The sequence below is a fragment of the Andrena cerasifolii genome, chromosome 7, assembly GCF_050908995.1.
Source record: "Andrena cerasifolii isolate SP2316 chromosome 7, iyAndCera1_principal, whole genome shotgun sequence".
Lineage (NCBI taxonomy): Eukaryota > Metazoa > Arthropoda > Insecta > Hymenoptera > Andrenidae > Andrena > Andrena cerasifolii.
Window position 1 is genome coordinate 13,855,480 of NC_135124.1, and position 23,739 is coordinate 13,879,218.

General features: G+C 44.6%; 1 protein-coding gene and 1 long non-coding RNA gene across 2 annotated transcripts in view; both read left to right on the forward strand.

Annotated features, from left to right (window-relative positions):
- The window catches only part of LOC143371373 (uncharacterized), a 208,323-nt gene that overhangs the window by 18,016 nt on the left and 166,568 nt on the right, over window positions 1–23,739 (forward strand). The gene's annotated exons all lie outside the window — the stretch shown is intronic.
- The window catches only part of LOC143371367 (uncharacterized), a 118,309-nt gene continuing 111,459 nt past the window's right edge, over window positions 16,890–23,739 (forward strand). The window contains exon 1 of the mRNA XM_076816485.1: window positions 16,890–17,016. The gene's annotated coding sequence lies outside the window, so the exon portion shown is untranslated. The remainder of the gene's footprint in view (window positions 17,017–23,739) is intronic.

The following is a 23,739-nucleotide window of genomic DNA, read 5'->3' on the forward strand; positions in this document are numbered from 1 at the left end:
ACCGTGTTTTCTGCAGAGAAATACCGTTTGCGTATCTGTTATCCAAGGTTGAAAATGAATGGACAATTGTCATTGGCGGTGCGTGCAACGAAAACGTGCCTTTGCTCGTAACAATGCAAAGAATGGCATTATAGGCACTGCTATGTATTTCTACTGAATTGTTCAAAGCTAGTGCTCGCGGTGCTCGAAGCTAATTAAGATTAAAGGCAATCCGAGAAAAGCACCGTATTTAAATCATAACCTGAACGTCTTACATGCCTAAATTGGATTATCGTTCCATTCAGTTAAACGCGTCCAATTAGAGGAGGATCCGCACAATGAGAAATATTGTATTTACCACGGGCATTCGTCTTTCAACGCCTTTCGCAGCTTTTTATTCGCGAAACCCTTTGGCATCGTTTGTTTCACTGTTGAATAAAAGACCAACGGATGGCTATGGAGCAGCTAATTCGTTTCGAAATAAGTCGATGGAGTGGTTTACTTCAATTACGGGCCGATCATATCTGCAGGTCTGTCGGAACGGAAATCGATCGGCCGGAGAACATTTATATCGAGCCGTCTTCGTTGGCGAATACAAAAACTATTTAGCGGTCGACGATTCGTTAATTATTCCGGCCGTTTCCGCGTGGGTAAAGTAATTTCCGCGCGGAGCTCGCGATCGAGTAAGACGGATGTGTACTAATTAATTGGTACGTCGTTGGAAAGGTCTGTGGCGAGCCGAATGGCGCTGTATTAAATTCTATACGCCGTGAACACAATTAATATGTCGATGAAAATATTAAGAGGAATTTATCGGAGTCTGATATAAAGGGGGAGGGAAACGGGGCGCGGGGTACCGCGGGGCGTTCGCGATTGTTTATTTTCGTGTCTGTTTATTTGCCGAATTAAATGTCACGCCGCCGTAACACGCGGGTCCGTATAATTAATTAATGGAGACGTCGGTTATTTCGGTAATTGATACGGAAGGGGATATTTTTATGTGGAACAATTTAATATAAGGTAAGTAATTAAATAACTCGCGACCGTACCCCAGAGAATTTAATTACGGGAACAGATGCAGCCCGTCGATTATTTATTGTAAACTTTTAAAGGCTGTACTGCGCTTCAAGTGGCGTGCTGAAAAGTTGCAAGGAAATTTCATCCCCGGTTCAATGACTTCCATTTAGAAATAGAACAGAGGTCTATGTGACACTTTTATTCTTCCCCCGCGAAGCTTATTCATTGCCTTAATATTTAACAATTTTCATTAATACGCCCTGTCTTGCCATCGCTTCCAATTAACCGCGACATAATTCAGTGGAATGCTTCTGCTCGGTGTCTTCTTGAAATATAAAATTATTTTCATACACCCGCCACAATGACGGATCACGGTGCATCCCCGAAGGATATTCAAAGAATCCCTTCTTCTCGCACAATACCATCAACTTCTGTAATTGCGAAACAAGACCCCTTCGATGCACGCAACCTCTGAATGCAGCTTTTCAATTCAAGTGTCTTGACTATATTTTGCACCACCCAATGGACATTCGAAAAAGTGGTTTAAGAGCCTCCTTTCCCCCAATTTACTCGATTACCCGCGAAAAAATCCTGAATCAACCGTGCGGCAGCGATCGACCCAGTTTCTTCGATCACTGAATCCGCGAGCGCGCAACCAGTTTCGACTCGCGTGAATGCTGGAATTAACGCAGCCGGCTGAAAGTAATAAATCAAAATAAGCAGATGGGAAATCCTGCGACGTGTCGTCGCGTTGTAAACGTTGTCCATTCGGTGTTACGTTTCTAGTTTATTGCCGGGGCGCATCGCCGTCCAGCCGGGTAATAAAATATGGCGGCGACTGGCGCGAGAAAATATCCCCCTGGATATTGGCGGAAAATATTAAACGTTACAATGGAACTTGTTAAGAGACGGGCGAGGGGCCGGCGGTGTGCTCGATTAAGTCTGATCCGATTTCGGCCACTCCTGCGGACCGATTATGCGCGCCGATGGAACCATTACACCCGGACCTAACGTCCCCTTCAAACCAATCGTTGATCTGCAGTTTCTAATCGGTTTTCAGCTTTTCGTTGGTCCTCTTTCCTATTTCCCTTGTTTCCTGTTACGCGCCACGCGGGCTGAGTTTCATGTACAAAGTTGCCAAGGTCCTGAGAAGTTTTATTCTTCTGTGGAGAATGGAAGGTCTCTAGATGAGAGTTATTCATAGTTTTATGATCGTTATTTGGGGTAAGAATAGGGAAGCAGAGAAAGCAAAAGGTAATTGATGTCCAGAACTACTTGTAGGGGAGAGCGGGGACAAACGTAACGGCGTCATGAAAGTAACACACCTTTTCCGCCCTGCCACAAAAGTTTCCAAAACGTTTGCTTTACATAGTTACGCGTGTTTAGCGTTTCTTTTGCTTCACGGAGTCAAGCTGAGCAATACGACGATTCGTATGCCGTGGGCAAGCTGATTTCGTTATTTCTATCATTCAGGTAAGTGTTTTCTCTGTTGTTTTTTTTGTTGATAATATTCGTAGTTAAACTATAGATATTGATGCAATTATTTGTTAGAGCGTTCTTAGATAATGTATTTATAAGTTCCTGTATTTGATTTCAATAATTCTTGTATAGTTTGTACGTTATAACAGTTCTATGCTGAAAAACATGGCTGGGGACAAAAGTAACATGTTTTTGTAAGTTTAAAGATGCCTCCCTGTATCCCAAAAGAGTTGACTCCAATATTAACAATAGTTTTTAAAAAAAAATCATAAATATTAGTTACTTTTGGGGCCGTTACACGAGATTCTATATTAAGTAAAATACACAGTATCAAAGAAATGTTCGAAGCTGGTTATGCTTTTTTATCGTTAGGTACCTACTTAAAATATGTTTGTTTCTATCGTTTCTGATAATAAAAAATCCTATTTTGCTTTGGAAGAAGTGTTTTTACTTAATTCTACTCAAAATAATTAGTATTACTTTCGTCCTACCCCTGCAGGACAAAAGTAACAATGACAGTCACTCAGGGAAATTGCCATAACTCTTTGACTACTTACCAAGGAAGGCTGAATTTGTGGTCAAATGATAGACCAAGAAACACACTATCTTAAGGCATAATTTTCGTTTTAATATCTGTGAGAGGGAATTGACAGCTAGGCCAAATGTTACGTTTGTCCCCGCTGTCCCCTACACGGTGGATATTAATTGAAAAAAGCTTAGTGTACGAATTCATTTCTAAAAGAATATTTTTTTAAAAGAATTTGGAGCTATCAAAACGATGACTTAAACCACCCCTAGTTTCGCGTGAACTATGAAGTTATCGATTTACGAACTCCGTCCAGTTTTCGTTTAATCGAATATTTGAATTGAAAATAAGGGTTTACAATTATTCAATGAGATTTAATATGAAACGGCGATCTATTCTCTTGGAATATATTTGTTAAGGTATGTTTCACGGCTCGAGGAAATTCAGAGTATTTTCTACGAGATACTTCGGCGAGTCGAGGAAACTTGAAATATTCCGCTGCAGTGTTTTCGACGATCCACGGTCGGAAGGATCAAACGATCCTTCATATTGCAGAGGAAAGGCTGGAACGCCAGCTCGCCGTGGTAACGATTCGTGCGTGCACGCGTGAGTGCGTGAGTGCGTGAGTCAGACCGCTGTCACGCAGGTTGCCGAAGAAGCAAGGAAGAGAGCTGGAGAAGATCCTATCTGCTCGAACTGGCCTCGCCATTAGTGTCACGAGAATAGGAAGGACTTATGTCCGCGGTGAAGCTACAGCGTGCTCCAAATGTACTAAGCCGCGAGTCTGACAAACGAAAGTCCAGAATGAGAGAAGTGTATCGCTCCGAACGAAATAATTTTGAGGAGCTCGAAGGAAAAACGGTATCCGTGACGGAAGGAACCGAGAATCTTTTAATGGCAACGGGTTGCGAGACAGAAAATCGAATGTATCTTTATGAAATTCCATATAAAGCTGGATGACAAAGAGTTCTATAAACCAGAACGGAATTGTCATGTAAGGACTTAAATTGTCAGGGATCTATTTATTTTACTAACCGCAAGCTCAATCATGCAACGTCACTTATTCTTTCAATTTCCTTATTCTGTACTGTTATAGACGTTTTCTGTTTGTCCATTTTTAGACTCCCAGCATCGTTCGCAGTTACAGGAAACGCTGGAGCTGTGATTCCTTTTTAAAATCTCGTGATTCAATATGTGCTTAATTTCTGAAGGCGAGGAATCCGAAAGCTTGGCGTCAAACGTGTGAGGAGTGAAATACAGATGCTTTATAAAGAATATCTACGATTTTCAAACGTTCTAAGAAATTATTAACAGGAAAGGATTCTGAAGGTCTGGAGAATTCTGAGTTATCAAGAGATGCCAAAGAATTAACCACTTTGGAATACAGGTGTTATCAGATTTTTTAATCTAGATTTAATCTACTTAGATTAAAAAATCTGATAACACCTGTGGTTAATTTTTTACTACTTAGTTTAATCTTCCACGAATATTCTACTGCTTTGCCACTGGCTTTCTGAACCCACGGTAACCGATTAGAACCTCGATTGCTCGTTTCGTAATGACCCGTGCATCGATCTGTGCATATCCCTTTCTGGAAGCGGTACAGTGTCCGCCCGAAACTCGTGCAATTCTTACTCAGACATTAGCCCATAAAACTTGCAAACTCGTCCCTGTTTGCTGAAGACAGAGCGCGTAATTAGCTTCGACTGCGAGGACACGGGGTCGGCGACAGTGTTCCTAAAAATTACAGATCATTCAGTAAAATCTACGTGCACCATCAATCTTCAAACTTCACCAGTTCCTTCGAAGCTCTATTCATTCTTACCCCAACCTACTCGAATCTGCTCCAATCACCCTTAAACTTTTACGTATTCGCGTCGCTCACTATTACGCTCCCCTAATATCAAATATCACGTAAGGAATATTCACTCCATTTACAATCAGAAATCGTATCACTTTCGTCACTTAACGTTGTGTCAAATTCACCCATCCCCAGTCACCAGAAACCGAAATCGAAATATCCTGAATCACGAGAACCCGAACCTAAAATCGCGGTACCAGGATTGATGAATATTTTCAAAACAAATTACAGCCAGCTTTCCCTCCCTCGAAAGAAGAAGAAGAAGTGGACATTTTCAAAATGAACAGTTCGTTTCTCACCTCGTTATATAACCTTGCCTAGAACCACCTATGCCTTGTGCCCTGAATTTTCTTTTGATCGATGCTGTGCCATTCTGAAATGAATAACACACGCTGTCCGCTTTTATCGATTCATCAGTCTTCTAGAATACTGTATCGTTCGTGGAACGACTTAATACTGCCTGTCGAAGAGCGTAATTAGCTTCGTCCGTGCTCTATAGCTCCCGTCGGCGACGCGCATCGTAGACGGCCGTCAGGGTGGGTACCGTCTAGTGAGATATTCGAAAACTGTCCGATTAACGATCCGAAAGTGCCTCGGGCCAAGATTCAAAATACCTTGACGGACGTTATATTCCCTCGTACATTCCTACAGCGCCCCGTGTTCTGGGCTTGGCCCAGGAACAGCTCCGTCAGCTTCTCACGGCTCCCATGGAAAACTCCAGGAGCCATTGAGGCTGCCAGAATTTGCATCGCCTATCGAAAATGGTAATTAGGGGCTAACCGTAAACCTTAATTAAAATCACAATCCTGAACTCGTCGGGGACCATCTACGGCACCCTAAACTGTCGGCCATTGCTACTGGTGCGTGGCTACCCCTGAAACTTTGATTCTAACGGTTTGAGACTTTTGGTAACCCTTCTGTGACGTCGCCGCTTCCATTTAGAGGGGCAACTAGGACATTATTGATGAAATAAATTTGATTTAGAAAATTTGGAGGATCGATACTGTTTTAGTTATATCTTATTGCATTAAATTCGATGCTCGTGATTTGTCGAGGGTTGTTTGGTTGGAGGATAATTTTCAGGGGGGAAGGGATCTTCCCCTGGACAATCTTGTTGGATGCTTTCGTTGGAGGGTGCAACTGGAATTTATTGATGTAGGGTGTAGCTAAGAGAACCTAGCTTCGAAATTACTTATTATATTTCTGTTTATTTAAATAGACGGTGGTGATTCACGCGCGCAGGTCCGTGAGACGTGAATTTTGGCAGACAGCTGAGCTGGAAATATCGTGACGTGGAAAAGAACGTAAATAATGGCCGCTAATTGCCGATTCGAGCGAATGTTCCTGAAGAATTATCCTGCGCTCGGGTTTTCTTCGCCCCTCAATCCGAGTCCATTAAACGCAAAGTCAGCCGGGTAAATTCAATAAGCGAATCGCTTTCGCGCCGCGGAAATTAATCGTTTCGCCCATTAAACATCGCTATTGAGAGTGATTCAACGGCGTTTCTTTTCTTCGCATGCCATTGCCCCGTTGAAAACTGAGGAGAGGGACTTTCGAAAATTTGCGAGAGCGATCGAATACCATGCCCGCACTATTGCAGAGTAGATATGCCTGTAAAATATTATCAACCCTCGTACGAACTTCTCGAAAACAATTTTAATAAATCATTTTGGTTTGTGGATCGAAATATTCTAATTGCTATGTCTTCGTAAATCCTTTGCATTCCCAAAATTACTTTCCTAGACGTCCCGTTGAATGATTCACCATTTGTATTCCCAAATCTTCGGAACGCGGCAGTGGGTGTTAATATTACAGCAAACTGAGCGCACACTTCGCGCTTCAGTTTCGTCTGACGTCCACTTTGACAGCAGTATTTCTTTCTCCGCGAACGAGAATCTAGGAACGATGCAACGGGGAAAAATCCACCTGAAATTACGCACCGCTGGCGAGTACGAATTTTCCGCCCCCGGTTGTTGAACGGACGTATCAGATCAGGGATTTCGCAGCGCAGCTCCGCGATTCTTACGAGATACATATACAAGCATGTTGTCCCGATTTGCCGGTAACGGAACCTCGAACGCGATGCCTGCAATCAGATTGTATATTCAAGGCAATCGATGACTGAGAACAACGCGAATACGTCTCCTTCCGCGTAATAATAGAGATGGATACTCTCGAGCCGGATAATCAGGACCGATCGATTTCGCCGTCCACCGTGTACCGCTCGGCGAGGTTATGCGAACTTATTTTTACCGCTTAAAGTATTTATCATGGCTCTTGATTCTTCTGCTTCCCCTTCAAGAGCGGCTTTGTACAGACGTTACAGAACAGCTGAAGATTCGATGGATCGCAGATGTTTTTTTCAACGTTTTTACGTGGATAATAAGATGATTGTTTATCAGTTGCGACTATTTCTTATCAACGAAGAATCTCTTGAAAAATCCACTGATTTCAGGCCACTTCTGTCGGTTACCAACAGAAAAAGGGGAACAGTGGTGCGATAGAGTAGAAGGGTTCCATTGTCACACTTATTTCTTCGAAAGTAGTCGTCGCACAGTGACGATGCGACCAAAGCCAACTTTCAAAATATCTGTTAAATTAAGTCGCAAAAATTCCGAGATAAAGTTTGAACATTGTAGAATATATGTCCGTCGTTGAAAATTAACATTTAATCTATCATCGTGTTTAAACAGTAGTGCCATTTTCAATGATGCTTCAAAGATATTTTACCTCAAAGTCAAATCGTGGGTCATTTTGCCTCGCAACATAATGGCAGGTAACTAGATAACCAGTCTATGAACTATAATATACTCTTTCATATTAAAAGTAAAAATCTCAAAGACCCACAGTGGCTCGCCTTAATATTCGGATACTTTTTAAAATCGCATAACTTTTTTAGAATTGCTCCAAACAACTTGAGTTTTTTTTTGAGAAGCTAGAAGGATTAGTTTGCTAACTGACGCGTTTCGTCGTTTTGAAAAAAATGTATTTGGTTGGAATAGCGAAGAGAATAGTAAAGATCGATTTTTAAACTTTTTTTGTGAGCTTGTAATGAAAATTAAAAAAAAAACCGTTTGTAGATTGCAGTAAGTTGTATACGTGCCTAAAATTTCATCAAAATCGGTTAACGTTGCTCCGAGCTACAAACGTTTAAAGATCGCAGAATAAGTTCGAGAATCGCTGATTTCGGGAATTTTCGCTATTCCAACCAAATACATTTTTTTTCAAAACGACGAAACGCGTCAGTTAGCAAACTAATCCTTCTAGCTTCTCAAAAAAACTCAAGTTGTTTGGACCAATTCTAAAAAAGTTATGCGATTTTAAAAAGTGTCCGAATATTAATGCGAGTCACTGTATACAGTTTTTCAACTCCAAGTGATTAATTCCCACAACTCTGAACCCAAGTGGTCCATTCTACCGCACCCACGTTCTTCATAATCGTCCGAAACTGTATCACAGTCCCAAAAAATCAGCCAGCCCATCCAAACTTTGAAAAACCACCTGACAATAATCCGACAGAATATCTACAACCCCCTCCACCTGATATCCCAGAGCTGAACGCAAAAGAGTAACAGGGGGCGGCGATGGGCCACTTCTTTTTTGGGACTTACCTACTTCGCGAGTGATATTGCTCACAGGTTGCCCGACGCAACAGTGGCTAGTGCACAGTGTGCAGGGCACACAGGAGAGCGATGCATGGCAGCCACGTAAGGCCTTCTCGTTCCGTGACGAGGCCGACGTAGACGATGTCGCGTTTCCGACAAGCACGGGCAACATGCGTGCCTACGCAAGATTAGCGAAATGAGCCTGCACACACGCCGAGACTACAATGCCCGACGAGGCGGCTTCACGTGTTGCCAGCGACTTCCCGAAGAATCGCCGGGGCCCCGCGTCCAAAGTAATTATTGTCTGCTGGCACGCAGCGCGGAACGGGAAAAAAATAATTGTAGGTGCGATCGAAGCAAGCGGGGCCCGACGCGGGGAACCCGCTCGTTTCTGCTCGCCTCGATGAAGCGCGGTCAGAGACGCCTGGAACCAGCGTGGACCCTGTTAGAAGATCCTACCGCTTCGATTCAGCATTTGATTTGCAGCTCCACTTGGAGAAAGATAGAAGACTTTGAAGAAGTAGGGTGTTTTTTACGGAGGGATTAGAGGGAATTTGGTTCTGTTTATGTTCGTCTCTAGGGGTGGATAAATGAGGGGCGCGCGGAATCAGTGTAGATTTAGGTGGCAGTACTTCCCACTGGAACACAATTTGATTTACAGCTTGATTTTGTGGGGGGAAAAGGTAGAAGAATGCGGGGTTCCAGGGCGTCTTGGGAAGGGATGATTTTAGGGAAATTGAGCAGGATATGCAGGTGATTGAGGGGAGTTTAGTTGCATTTATGCTGGCCTCGAGGGTTCGCTGGAAAAAGGGCGATCAGAATCAGCGTGGATCCAATTGGGAGTTCAGACTGGGATGGAGTTTGATTTGTGGCGTGCACTTATGATTGGCATTCTTGTAAAAGATTTAAAACACATGATTTCGGCGCACAGTTTCGGTCAATTAAAAGAATAAAAGCTAATTTGCAAATATAAGAAGTATCATCTTCCCACGTTTCGGTCAATATTTAGACGTTTATCAAGGAAAGTTTGAATCACTTTCCTTCATAAAGGTCTAAATATTGACCCCAACGTCGGAAGATGATACTTCTAATATTTGCAAATTAGCTTTTATTCTTTTAATTGAACGAAACTGTGCGTCGAAATCATATGTTTTAAATTTTTTAAAAAAATTTTACGATCGAAATTCCAACTTCAATATTCTTGTAAAAGCTTTGGAAAGAGTATTACGCTTTTGAAAAATAAGAATGGTAGCATTATGTCACCCCAACCTGTATTTGTCAAACCACTGAAGTGAGAACTTGTAACCGCTTAAAAACCACTTCGCTTCAAAGTAAGCCCCGCGAAGCAAAGTTCAAACACTCCCATTTCGATCATCGAAACGTGGTGTATTTAAAAATCTTACTAAAAGCGTTTCATTTTTTGTTAAAATCGGGCCACACTCCGTCGCCGTTCGTATTCAATCTACGCCAAGGCGGGGAATCGGAGTTCCCATTACGATGAGGAAACAGAAGCAAATCACTTAAGCAAACATGATTCCCATTCGGCGATTTCGTTAATTAAATAAATTCGGAAAGAAGCGAGCTGGAAATTGGAGTATTACTCTCGAGCGATCCACTGAATTTTCCACTCTGCAGGCTGCTCGGCGAAATCGCGGGCGAAATATCGAGCGGGCACCGATGGAATTCGGTCGATCTTTCGAGAGATCGACTCGGCCGAGCTTGGGGAACGTGCACGACGGTATGCAGGCTTCCGGTGGCGATAAGATCGTGATTCGTCGGCATGGAGGATCGGTGCAATTAGTAATCACGCATACATTCCGTAACGCTGTTGCGTAACGACGTACGCGCGCAGGATCCTGCGTCCGCCTTTTCCAGTCGAATCGAATGGAGTTGTTGCTACCAACGACAGTGTCTCGCGCACACCACTATACTAGCCTCTGCAATATACTTGCGAACTTCTGGAGCAACTGTTCACCGAGATTTTCCCCAACAAATGTTGTCATCTGAGACTCTCCAATTTGTGTTCGTGTATTATTCTAAAAAATTCACAACAGTAAAAGAATATTATAATAAAAAATACCTACTTGTTTCATTCTTACATATTAGACACTTAATTTTCACACATCTGCGAGGAAGATACACTTCCTGCGACACCTGTTTGATAGATAAGCAGATCTGTTGGAGATCGCACTTTAGTCTCTTTGAAATATTCGAGTAGAAGTGCTCTCACGATAAGAGCAGCAATTTTGGAGTTTTTACAATCCCGATGATCAGCTGATACTGTTCGTGGTCTCTTTCTTCAGCCGAATTATAAGACCGTCGATAGCCCGCTGATATCTGGTTGATAACAATCGCTGGCAGCGTCTCCAGGGCCGAACCCACCAGCGACGGATGTCCATCACTGGCATAACATTATTATTTCTCCGGTTCCACCCGTCACGGTCCTCTCGACCGTGCTCTACACCCCCTATCACTACCTATCTATCTTTCTCTCCCTTTTCCACCCCCTTTTTTTCCATGATCGCGACGCCACCGGCACGGACGGATCGTCGAATAAATTTTTTATCGCTCCCGCCGACGAACCAGCTAGCACCGGCCTTTTTCTCCTTGTTTTTATCGATTCCTCTAGCTTCCTCTTCCGTGGCCGCCGCCCCCCCCCCTGCCCCCTCTTCCTGTTCCACCCCCTGGAAGCGCGGGCCGCGATTCTCTTCCATCGAGTCCCCGGGGTCATTTTCGAGCAAGTTAAACGTTCCCGCGGGACCCCGCTCTTATTATCAGCGATATCGTGATTCGACGAGTCCTTTTTGGTCACTCTGACCATCGGCAATTCAGAGCTCCGCCACTCGCTCCTCGGCTCCTCCATCCAACCGGGGAAGAGTAACATTGTTCCCATCCGACGATCGATGAGCCGTGCGTGTGTTCCGGTTGCGTGAAGGATTTTTTCTCCCCCTCCGAAGTGGCTTCGTTTCTCGCTTAATGGACGCGATCGATCTTGGTGCCCTGGGAATGGAACTTGAATTTAAGACCCAAGTAACATTCCCCACTTGCACTCCGACCACGTCGAAGGAGAAACGACTTCCACCGCACCAACAATCCTGCATTTCCACCACGATTGCCCCGGACGTACCGAAAACGTCCCCACTTAGGGGCCACGGAATCATCGACTCAAGGAATCGAGCCTCCCGCCGCCCACGGATAATCGGAATCGATACACCCGCCGTAATAATCGTCCCAAGTCCAGCAGTAATATATGCCCCCGGTATGCGCCACCCGTTGCCCGTCCCAGGCTACGCGCAGCGATTGCCCCGTCGGGCAATAAATAAATTCCTAAGCTGGATCGCCCGGCCCGGTAGCGAGATATTAGGGCCCTTTACACGTACGTTCTTGCGCGCGGACCGGCGCGCCGCACGCAAAAATACGTGAACGCCGGAGCGCGACGCTCCTTCGTGCACGGCGGAAGGTTATACGCCGCACGACTTAGAGACAGCGGGTCCTGCCAGCGCGCCAAACCTCGGCTCCAGAAGAGTTTACGTAAGAGACAGATGAGGTAGTTACAAAAGGAAGACGGCAGTTGAAACCAAGGATTCGGCGTGGCGCGTGGATTTCCGACAGTGTTTATGAATTTTTTTATAAATTATTTTTTTTATAAATTATTTTTTTTATAAATTATTTTTTTTATAAATTATTTTTTTTATAAATATATTTTTTTTAACTTGGAGAATCGCGCCAAGGATAATCAAAGTCAGTGTCTACCACATGGTGTCCTCCCCTTGTAAGTAGCCCGAAGGAGCGTCGCGCTCCAGCGTTCACGTACTTTTGCGTGCCACGCGGCGTGTGGCGCGCCGGACCGCGCGCAAGAACGTTCGTGTAAAGCTCTGCGCACACATATCCGTTCGGTGTCAGAAGAAGAGGGACGTAGAGGGTCTCTTCTTCTTACCACTGGCACGACGGATGCGGAACTGACACGGAACAGACATATGCGCGCAGACCTTAAAGGGCCCTATTGGCTGGGAATCACGCGGGCCCGCTCTTAATTTCCGCGGGCCTGGCTGCCGTCCAGCGGCGCGCGATCCAACGATAAGTCGAAAACACTAGGCTGGCCGGAGGTTCCTGGCTACGACGAGGGGGTGGATCGCGCCGCGGAGCCGGGGAGAGTTGGAGCGCTCGTCGATGGGAAGGGGAGCGGTGTTCGTGGCCGGGTAATCGGTACCCCGTGGCACGGGGGAAGCCCTCGCGCAACCATAGGATTTCCGGAATATGGCGCAGGACCGGGGGGCCCGCGTCGGTTCGGTTCGCACGGTCCGCGGGCGCGATAATCTCTGAAAATTGGCGCGATGCGAGCCCAGGAGCCGCATTCCGAGCCGCTGCCGAAGAAAAATCGCGCCCGTAGCCGCGTATTACGCCCTCCGCCCGGCGCGTACGTGTGCGCGCACACGAGCGCCCTCGGTGCATGTTGTGCTGCGGGAGGGCGCACGTAGCCGCTCCGCAGCCAGGTATTTACAGAGGCGAGCAAATAGTTCCCGGGGCCTCCGCGCGCTACTCTCGTGACTACTGTTTTCAGTTCGTGGTCGACTTCGATCGACCTTTGATCGATCGTGAATGCACGTTTAATCGAGCGTGCATGAGTCGCGCGGACATGCACGCCGTCCTGAGCCCCACCGCCCCTCCCGCCCTGCTCCCTTCCACCCCCGCGAGGCTTTTTCACCCGTGCCCCCACGGCTAGCTCGCTTCTCCTTGGGCTCTTTTGTCCGCGCTGCGACTTTGTCCCCTGCGAGCGGACACGACGGAGGACACGGCTCTGCCTCGGTGTTAGAATGCTGTGGGAAAACCGAAGGGCTCCGCAGGGTTTGGAAGCGAGGGCTTGTGGAGGAGTAAGTGGGAGCGAAGGAGCGTGGGTTGTTGTTGATGTTGGGGTAGATATGTCGGAGATTTGATAAAGAATTACTGTACTTATCTGGCGGAGAGCACAGTAGTCAGATTGCAGAATGTACGCACGTAGGTGTGTACGTTAGGGTGGAACGAAATATAGAGGCAAAATATTTTTTTATTATTCGCGACTTCTAACAGTGGGCAAAAGTTGCCTTTTATAATGTTATTTAAGCTGCGAAAGTTTGATCTGGATCAAGAAATCTTCTGAGGTGCCGCGAGCCAGTCAAAAGTCACACAATCAGTAAATATGAATTTATTAAAAAATTTGTTGATCAAGATCAAACTTTCACGGTTTAAATAACTTTATAAAATAGCAACTTTTGCCCACTATTAGAAGTCACGAATAATAAGCAATTATTTTGCCCCTATATTTCGTTCCACCCTAGTGTACTTGTATTAGAAGCAGGCAGATGTTAAGTGAAATTCTGTAGATAAAGCTTCTTAGCTCATCGTTCACTTGTCATCAAGCCTCTCACCGTTACAGCATTCGGATACCCGCGCGGATTCCTCCTGCATACATTAATTCTCAATTACATTTAACCAGCAACGGATAGCTCTATTGTTTTCTCAAAAGCTGGCGATCACTGTTTAATTACGCCTATTATCGCCGCTCGATTATTTGTTTTACACGCTATTCTAATTACGCAGCGCGTAATATACCACACCCCCGTTCAGTCTGCCGTCCCCCGCCACAGCTTTGTGCACGCGCACTCTGTGTTAATTATCGTTAATACTGTAATTTGATTTGCCAACGCGGTCCCGGTGCATTGTTGTAACACATTTCTGCTCGTTCCGAGCAACATTGTCGGGGTAGGGAGCGATGATGCACGTTTCGACACGGGGATCCTCGTCGCGGATCCGTTCTTTCGCCCTCTACAACACCCCCGCTCCCCTCTTCGGGATTCATGTAATACGTGACCGCGTTCCGCGATAAAGAAATTCGTGGACACGCCGGCATTTGCAGCTGAAATTAAGGCAACCTTGAATTAAAACGAAATGAAATGAAATTTATACCCTGCTGCGTGTTCGTGTGCGGTCCCTGCCGCAGCCTTAGCTGGAATTAACGTGCTCGTACGAGCAGATCCCTTTGCCTTCGCCCTTAGGACTGCTGCTGGGTGCCGTCATTTATTTCAGGAGCCTTTTCATCGAGTTCGTTCGCTTATCATTTAGAGCGATATTTCTGAAGATATTCGTTGTAGGATGCACTGCTAAAGGTAGATGGAGGTCCGTGTATCGTAGAAGGGTAGGTTAATAGTCTGTAAGGTGCTTGTGTCACACGATCTGAACCAGGGCTTGAAACGGATCCGAAAATAACTGTTTAAAACTGTTATATAAAGATTCTGATTAAAACGGTTATGGAGAACTTTTATTCCAAATAACTGTTACGAAGAACCGAAATTTCCAACTATTATCTGTTTCGGTTACGGTTCCTATTTCCCTCTTCATATCAGTTCCATAACCGTTATTGTTTTGGTTCTATGTCGGTTCCGAAACGGTTCCAGAATCAATTCTTATATATCGACTTTTCCCTAATTGATATCATTCATTATCGTAGCTGTAGATTGCTGTAGATGTTCATCTTTTTTTTTACAAAATCCTTATAGAAACAGGGGAAACTTTTAACATCCTATTTTGAATGATACAGTGTGTGCGGATGTAAAAAATATGTAGCTGATTTATTTATTCCAACGCTTTATTATATATGATATGTATAAATGTTTCCTCTTTTTCTACGGGGATTTTGAAAAGTCGATACAAGAATCGATTCTAGAACCGTTTCGGAATCGATATAGAACCGAAAAAATTACGGTTATGGAACCGACATGAGGAAGGAAATAGGAACCGTAACTGCAACGGATAATAGTTGGAAATTTCGGTTCTTCGTAACAGCTATTCGGAATAAAGGTTCTTCATAACCGTTTGGAGAACCGAAATCGATATTATAACAGTTTTCAAGCCCTGATCTGAGCATTTTGTAAGAGGCTTATCTCGTTCTGGCGAGTCAGGTTAGGCGCAACGTCTATTTCCATGTAAAAATAGATGTGTTTGAGATTTGTTGCAACGAGAAATTTAAGCCCTTCGTGCAAGTCCACACTGTAAGTTAGAGATAAAACGCGATATGGACAAAATGGACGTAAGAAGGGATAGCGAAGGTCGTGTCTATAGGCTCAAGGACGCCCACACAGTGAAAAATCGAATGGAACAGGACTTACATCACTGATATCTCACCCTCGTCTTATCTTGCATTTGCACAACACTGTGTAGCAAATCTATACAACTCTTAGCTGCCTTGGAAGCACCATCATTTGGAAAAGAAATTAGTAACCTCCACTGTTAAGGCGAATTTACACTTTTCACTTTGGATGTGCATCCCTGGTGATTCATCCACGGTGAAAAGTGTAAAGATTGCTTTCATCTGCATTCCATCCAAAGTGGCCAGTGAATAAAGTAGAGACAGTCTCTGCTTTTGATGAATTCACGTTCACTGAGGATGCACATCCAAAGTGTAAAGCCTTTACATAACGTCATCATAATTCCCATTAAGGGGGTAGGTAACCCTCAACACCCCAAAATCAGGCCCTTCTTCAAACGCATATTCTGAAGCAATAAATGAATATAGAGTTATTTTTTGTTTTAATTTTTAATCGTCATTTCGTTGACTTCAAAGCACAAAAGGAAAATTTTAAATATATTCACAGGGAAAAAAGTTATAAATTTAAATGTGAGAGCGTGTGCGCGATGCACCGTTTGATGGTGAACACGACTCCGGACAGGTGAATTACCTAAAACACAAAGCAAAAGCATATTTATAATCTACAAGAGATTCCCCATCTTACGTCAAAAGCAAAATTTTGATAAACAAATTAACACAATTTTTTACGTCGATGTATATGATTTTATCCATTCGTTGTGGGAAAAAACTTTTTACCTTTTTCTTAAGAATTTATATTGAAAATGTGCTCCGGACACATTGTGGGAATAGTTTTCTGCACCTCCCTGTAATTTTTCTTCAAATCCTAGGAGCGGTTTTTGAGATTTTATGTTCACCATTTAGGAAAACTTTGTTTAGCAGGCTCTGTACATTTTTGGCTGTGATTCCTTCAATTTTCGGAATTTCGAGACCCGGTTGCGCTTAAAATACGTAGAAAAGACGTAGGTAACGGAATACGTAAAAATCCCGGAATCGAATTGTCGAAAATTTGGAGAGTTACCTGTCCCCTTAAATGGATTAGAACTCGTTGAATTGGAACTCCTTAAAAAATACAACTCCCTTAAAATTCCCTCGAAACTAGAAATAAGAAGAATACTTTTACACAATCCGACTGATTTATTGTTTCAGATATCTCTCCACCAGCCCGAGTGACAAGGATCCCCGGAGTAAAGAATGAAATCGCCCAGTTGAAGAAGTTTGGCGAGCAGGCCGCGTCCATCCTGTTTAGGAGGAGCTGTACACACACGCCGTCGACCAAACGAAACGCATTCACGCATACCGTTTCCAGCAGGAGGACGCCGAACAGAGAAAGAGGAGGAGGTGGAGCAGAGAAGTGCCGCCGCAGTTGCATCACGCACGCAACATTAGCTATTCAAACGCAGCCCTGGAGAGTTTCGAGCGGAGTCGGGTGAGTTTTTCGTTTTTAAAGACAGCCTTCTATACCTGTGCCCCGGAGCGATCCTCCTCAGCATCCAGGCTGCCTGAAAATCGCGCGCGATCATCGCCGCTCTCGCCTTCAGCGACGGTTCCTTTCGTGGAGTTTCGATTTCACGGACAGATCTTTCGTCTAAAGTACTCTAAAGCAAAGACGGGGACTATGTGGCTGCCAACCGAGGCCACGTTAAACATTTACCATAAACCAGTGCTTTTAAGTAGCTGTCGAGTCTCGAGTACAAACTGCTGACTCGTGCTTCGCGATGGGATTCGTATTAAAAGTTTTTTAATGGGTAGGTAGAATCTATTCTCCACTGTAATGATTTCCTTTAACTTCGGGGAGCTGTCGCGAGTAGTTGGCGGGGGTTAGAAGAGGTAGAGTCTATCTGTTAATTTTGTTAGACTTGTTTCGATTCAGTGCTGTGTATGCACAAAATTATTCCAGTTCAGAGGATGGCGTGCGAGGTGTTGGAGCACTTTGTTGCGTAGTATTCAGTAAGTATTCTGACTGGACACGCAAAGTTAAGTAGAGAAGGACGTCGCATCTCGCTCCGCGCAGCGAACGTCTTACCGCGATACTTATTCTACTTACATGGAGACTTTCCACGCGACATATTTCTGTGGCTCGCAAGTGGCGCACAGTGGGCAAATTTTTCCCCACTGTCGAAACTAACGTTATCTCTGCCAACTAAATACATCCTGAATCACAGCGAGCCTCTCCAATCCCTTTCTATCTTCCTCTAACCCATCGCTATTCCACACTCGTGAGCCTTCGCACAGAAGACTTTTGTGATTCCCAAGGATTTCCAACGTACTCAAACACGTCCCAACCCTTTCTCTTTCCCAAATCAGCACCGCCAATCAAATACACCCACGATGCCAATCATTGAACCAGCGTGTCTCAGAATTCCTTGGCAAGGACCCGAGCGACCGAACAGCCGGGAAAACGGTCCCAAACGGACGTCCAACTTCTGACCGATCGCGCCCTAGCGTGGCCTTCCCGCGACGAAAGAACCCACGAGCCCGTTGGCTCGTTTTATCCTATCTGCACTGGTTAATACCCAACCTAACGGTCGTGTCCTTCGGCCACGCAGGAGCCAGACCGCCTCGCTCGCCCTCGCAGGATCTTTCGCCGGGCTAAACACGCGATCCAATGCAGTCTGCGCCACACGCCGCCGATACCCCTTCGAGACCCCCGCAAATGGGATCCATTCATTTGCGCTATTTCGCTGCTTCTGCTATCTCCCAGCCGCGATCGATTTTAGAAGCGCCAGAACAGAAGGGCAGAGAGGGAGCCAGAGCGGGCGGGTGAGAGCTGTTTGCTCCAGTTACGAAATGTTCCGAGGAAACCGGCACGACGTTACGCGTCGTGCGTATATGCGTTTATTATAATGTTACAGCGCGTTAGGTGTGTTATGGCTGCGGTGGTTATTATCCTTATTACCAGTGGACCATGAGGTGCGCGAAATTACTGCCAGGGGAAATCAGTTTTTCCTGCCTGTTACTCTTTTCTCTTTTCACCTTGTCTCGTTGCTCCTATTCCGTTCCCAGCCGCCTCTCGTTGCCTGCGAACGCCTCAATCATGGATTTGGTACTTTCAATAGGCGGGGGGCTGCTGACTGTTACAAGGCTTGGTTACATTCATGTTTCGCTGTTTTTTTTTTCTGCGTGTGACATTTTATGGATCCCGCAAGGCGAGAGGCTTTCGCGCGGGGCGCGTGTCGTGTTTCGTAATGGGTCGAATTGTAGGAAGCTGCTGGGGAGCAGGTACGAAATACGCGGATGTGAAATTTCAAGTTGCAGGTTTTGGATACAATAATTCTGTCGGGATGTTTTCGTTTCTGTTCAGTTTGCGAGCAATAAGATCGATAAGGGGGTATTTATCCGTGCGTGGGACCGTTTCTTGAGCGATCGATGTCATTGACTTCGTCGTATTTCGTGTCGCTGTGGTTGTCACTTCGGTGAGGATACTCGGTGACCCAGTGACGCGGGTGATTTCACCCGGAATAGCAGTTTTTCCCATTTAAGGTCTTCTAGATCTGTTTTCAGATCTCTTCTTTTGATCAGCTTGCGCGATTTTCCCTTTATTCCCCAAGGGATTTCTCCGCCGCCGAAATTGATGTTAAAATAAACGTTACGCAACGCCCTTCTCCGCTACGTGATTCACTGACGTCGATAAAGTTTTTCATCCGTCCGCAACATCGGAACATAATTAAAATGCACCGCGGCGCGTCGTTTCATCTAGATACGAGATAAAAGCCTCAGCTGCGCTGACGAATTAATTAAGCAATCACTCCGACTGAATTCAGATTTAACTGTACGCAGCGTGGTGTAACGCGTCTTAATGACAGGCAGGTGAAAAGCTGTGGCTGCGGTTCGATCACCCTACAAGCAGCCGCTATTAACATATCCGAGCCGTTAACATAATCAATTTAATCGCCTTCGATTACTCGGCCACTCTGCGTCGACAGAAGTTTGTCGAGTTGTTTGGACAGATTTCGACGAATTATTCATTCCACGCGGGGTCGATTATTTTCAACCTTCCGATACATCTCAATCGTACACCTGGGTAAAGGAAAATTGGACTTGCAGGCTGTAGAAGCAAAGTTAACTCTACAATATTAATTCACCAATAATTAATAACTCGCGAAGCCCTATCATCTATACACGAAAACGAAGTGAAGTTTCAGCTACCATAATCAATTTTTTCCCTTCAGTTCGCGTGATTTTGGACGAAGTGGTACAGCAGAAAATTGCAGTCTATTAAAACGCTGTAATGTTTGATGGCACTATAATCGAAATTCGGTGATAGCTATCTATCGCGGAAACAATTCCTCGTTCCGTCATTTCGTCGTTTAACAGTGATACCGTGCAATCATCTCTGCCGCGTCCCAGTGACGCGGAGGAGGGGGGCCAAAATTCGAAAATAGCCTTATGAATAATGTCACGGACGTTTCGCGTTGACAGCGACGTTTTCTCAAATTTCCCCGGCTCCAGTGAATCATTTACCGCATTGTTCCTCCGGCGCGTATCGTTTCAGCATTCCAGGTCAAACTTCGTGATCGATACCTGGCTGAAAACAGTTGCCAAACTTGTCGAGAGTATAACGCCAGATAGGTTTAATGCTCGGCGAATTGTTCTATTTAGCGAGCTGACACGATACCATTATACTTTCTTCCAAGCCTGTAGTTTATCCGTCGGCTATATACGCGCACACACGGAAGGCGAGATTAGAGCAAGTTTAATCGAGTTGTAGTATGTAAATTAATGGATCTGACAGTGCTCAATTTTTCATTTTCATGGTGAGGACGAATTTATTCACCGTGTCATGGCACAAAAATGAAGATGCTCTTCTTCGCGCTGAAACGAATCGAAAGAAGAACGGGTTGCAGTTCCCTCGTTGAAGATAATTAGCTCGGGGCATCGAATAACTAACTAGCTTAACTTTTAACGATGCTCATTCGATGAAAGGGATATTATAAAGTGATAGATTGGGGCAGGAAAATAACGCGTGGTACTTTATTCGAAAGCTCAGTTTCATTGCTTAAATTTTAGCTGAGGAAAAAATGAGAGTGATCTGTAGTTCAATGATTAATTTCGTTGTAACGAGTAATGTTCAAGTTTTGAAGAGGAAGGCAGGATTTTTAGTTTTTATAAAAGGACACAGTGATTGCCACAGATGTTCATGGACGAATGTTTCACGCGAAGGATTATTAAACTTACATAGCTGTCGACCAACAGTATTCTCGCGGTCAAAGAGAAGGCACGGTTCAAGGTTCCCGCGGCAGCCTTGAAAGTAATTCGTGTAATTAACTCAAAGTGCGTCAACGTGTTTCGAAAGATTTTTCGGCGTCCCAACTTTTCGACGAGTGCAGTGAATTCCTTGCTACATTTTTCACGCAGCAGCATTACGGAATATTAAGAAACACTGCGTTACACCGTACTATAAATTAGTCACTGCCAGTGGCAAATCTTCATTACTCTATAAAGCAGCCTCCATGTGCGCTCACTATAAATGCAAATTTCTTTGTTAACTCGTTGCCTGTCGTCCACTAGTTCCTCCGAAATATGGTCTTACTGGCTGGCACTCTTTAACAAAGCGTAACCTACTATATATATTTATTAGAAACTCCTTCTGAACACTAGAGATGATTAAAATTCAAATACCCCGCAAGTATTTGAAGCAATTGCAGCGTACTCTTCAGCTGGTAGTGATAGGTCATCTAGCTAGCAGACAAATTTACGATTAACGAATATCGCAAAAGGACTCCCGATTTAACCGGAATTACATGGAAGTATTTTTAATCGATAATGTGATTTTCTTCAAATGTCACGATCCTCTGCCACTGAGACTCCAACGTTCCATTTAAATATTCTCGTGACAGCACTTCGGATGAAGAGCTTCCTCTACAAAGTAGGTACGTCGTTAGATATTGAAAGATTGAATAAATCAAGCTCCACATCGATTAGAAATATAATGGTCCTCGGAATTCAATCAAATAGAAAATCATATTCCCTCGTTTAATATTCCAATGAAAATGAATGGGAAAAGGGGTAGACGCGAATACTAAAAGTCGGTTACAATCTCAAACAACACTTGCATAAAATTCAATACCGCGACATCCCTTTTGCCTCTGTCATAGGGGTCGATAAAAGAAACATTAAACTTCACGCGAACGCGTTAAGGTCTGAAACGAAGAGACGGTTCTGCAAGTTTTTCGTCGCCGTCCCGACCAGTTTCGTTAGACTGGACAGTGACATCGACGTCGATTCATCCAGCAGTAGAATCCCTTGTGGTCTGGCCTGATTGTTGCAGAAGCCTGAGCATCAAGGATTCCAGCGGCCGGTGCGTTCCGGGGCCCTAAGCGCGCCTTGAATGATTATAATTATTACACGGACAAAAAGGCCCGGTGGGGGCTTTCCGAGCATTCTGCGTGCAGGCCCAGCGTAATGGTATTTTTGCGTTCTAAAAGCCGCAAAAACTGGATGGCAGACGTACCGGGGAAGCTTTCGTCCATTCCGCCTCTATCCTTCGCCTCCTTTTTCGTCGTCCTTTTTCCTCCTCCGGCTGCTCCACGCACGCACGACCTTTAATCCGAGAGACGAAAGTCCTTCGACAGCATCGCTGGAAGGAAACGGCAATCTGCGTGAATCCGCTCACGTATTATTCGCTGCAACTGTCACTACGACGATGAATCTGACGATTTTGGGCAGCTCGGATCTTGTATGCCCATTTTATTCAGCATATAATAATAGTAATACGTTCAAAGAAGAGAAAATACAATAATACGAAGTGACGAGAAAAATGGGACCAATTTTGGCGAAGACACATTTCATTAATATTAAATTCAATTCTGATTGAAGCACAGAAAAGTAGAGCAACCCCTTCGTCTCATTTAGGAAATAGAGCCAGCTCCAATCGATTCAGCGTAACTTTCAAATTTCCCGCCTAAGACAGCGCAAGGGAAAGTTGCCCAGGGAACCTGTTAAAATTGACAAGTCCGCGGTGCAAACCGTGACACCTATCGTGCGTTAAATCCTCCAAGGTTCCCGATGGCAAAAACCGGAAGCGCGGTGAAATCGTTCGCACGCCTTAATAGTTGCATAATATAATCCGCTGGCGGAATACGATTCAGCGCCCCGCGACTGTAGTTTCGCAACGCCCCGGCAGAAAATCGTTGTACACCTATTATTTATCTGCCATCGCCGGTAAAACAGTCACTCTATGTAAATTCTGCCTTTTCAAAATCCGCCGGAGATATATTCTTGCCGGTTTGATCCCTTTCTTTAAACACGGCCGCATACATTTCTCCTTCAGCATTGTGGCGTTCGATCCCCCTTTGTGCGGAGTGACAAAATTGCGAGAAATAAAGGGCGCACTTTTGAATATGAATAGCAGGAAAGATCGACGAGTGAAAGGGTCGATAGTAATCCAAGAAAACGGGGTTGCTATCGGACGCGTGACTCAATGGAGGCGTTGAAAATAAAAAAAAAAAGAAGAGCGGAATTATAAATCAACCTTTTGTCTGCAGCATCCACGTCGGGGGAGAGATGTTGCTGCAACTAAGTAAAAACCGAAACGAATAACTCATACGATTGCGGGTAATATTTAACCGCGTCCATGGGATTTGTGTAAATTTCACTGGTCCACGCATAAATCGGTTTATTCCTTCCATATTTTTGACGCGCTCCGAAACTTTCGGGAGACCACGGGTCGATTTATGGCAGCTCCATGCTTTGTCTATTAACTCCTGTTCGACGTGGATCTATGACTTCTGTAAGCATCGCTTGAACCAGGAGAGACGAAATTTTGACGAACGGCTACAATTTTTGGTGGCTTCCCCCTTCCACGCTCCTTTCATTCGCGCCAAGAGAGGGATTTTCGTTGCAATAATATTTGGTCCCGCGGTTCCCGCGTTTAAATCATCTATGGATATTTTTCGGGAGCCCTGGGTTTTATTTTACGGCTGTGACAGTGGGGGAAGTGGATGGTTGCACAGTGGAAAGATTTACGGAGGGTGTTTCGTTACATTTCTGATATATAATACATCATTGTAATGCAGGTTATTTTAATATTCATTAAGGAATTGGGCAAATTTTCTGAAATCTTCGCCTGTATGGTTCTCACCTTTTTTGAGAATTTTTTTAAAAATTTTAAAGACTTCATGTTGAAGAGTAATTTTCTTATAATAATTAC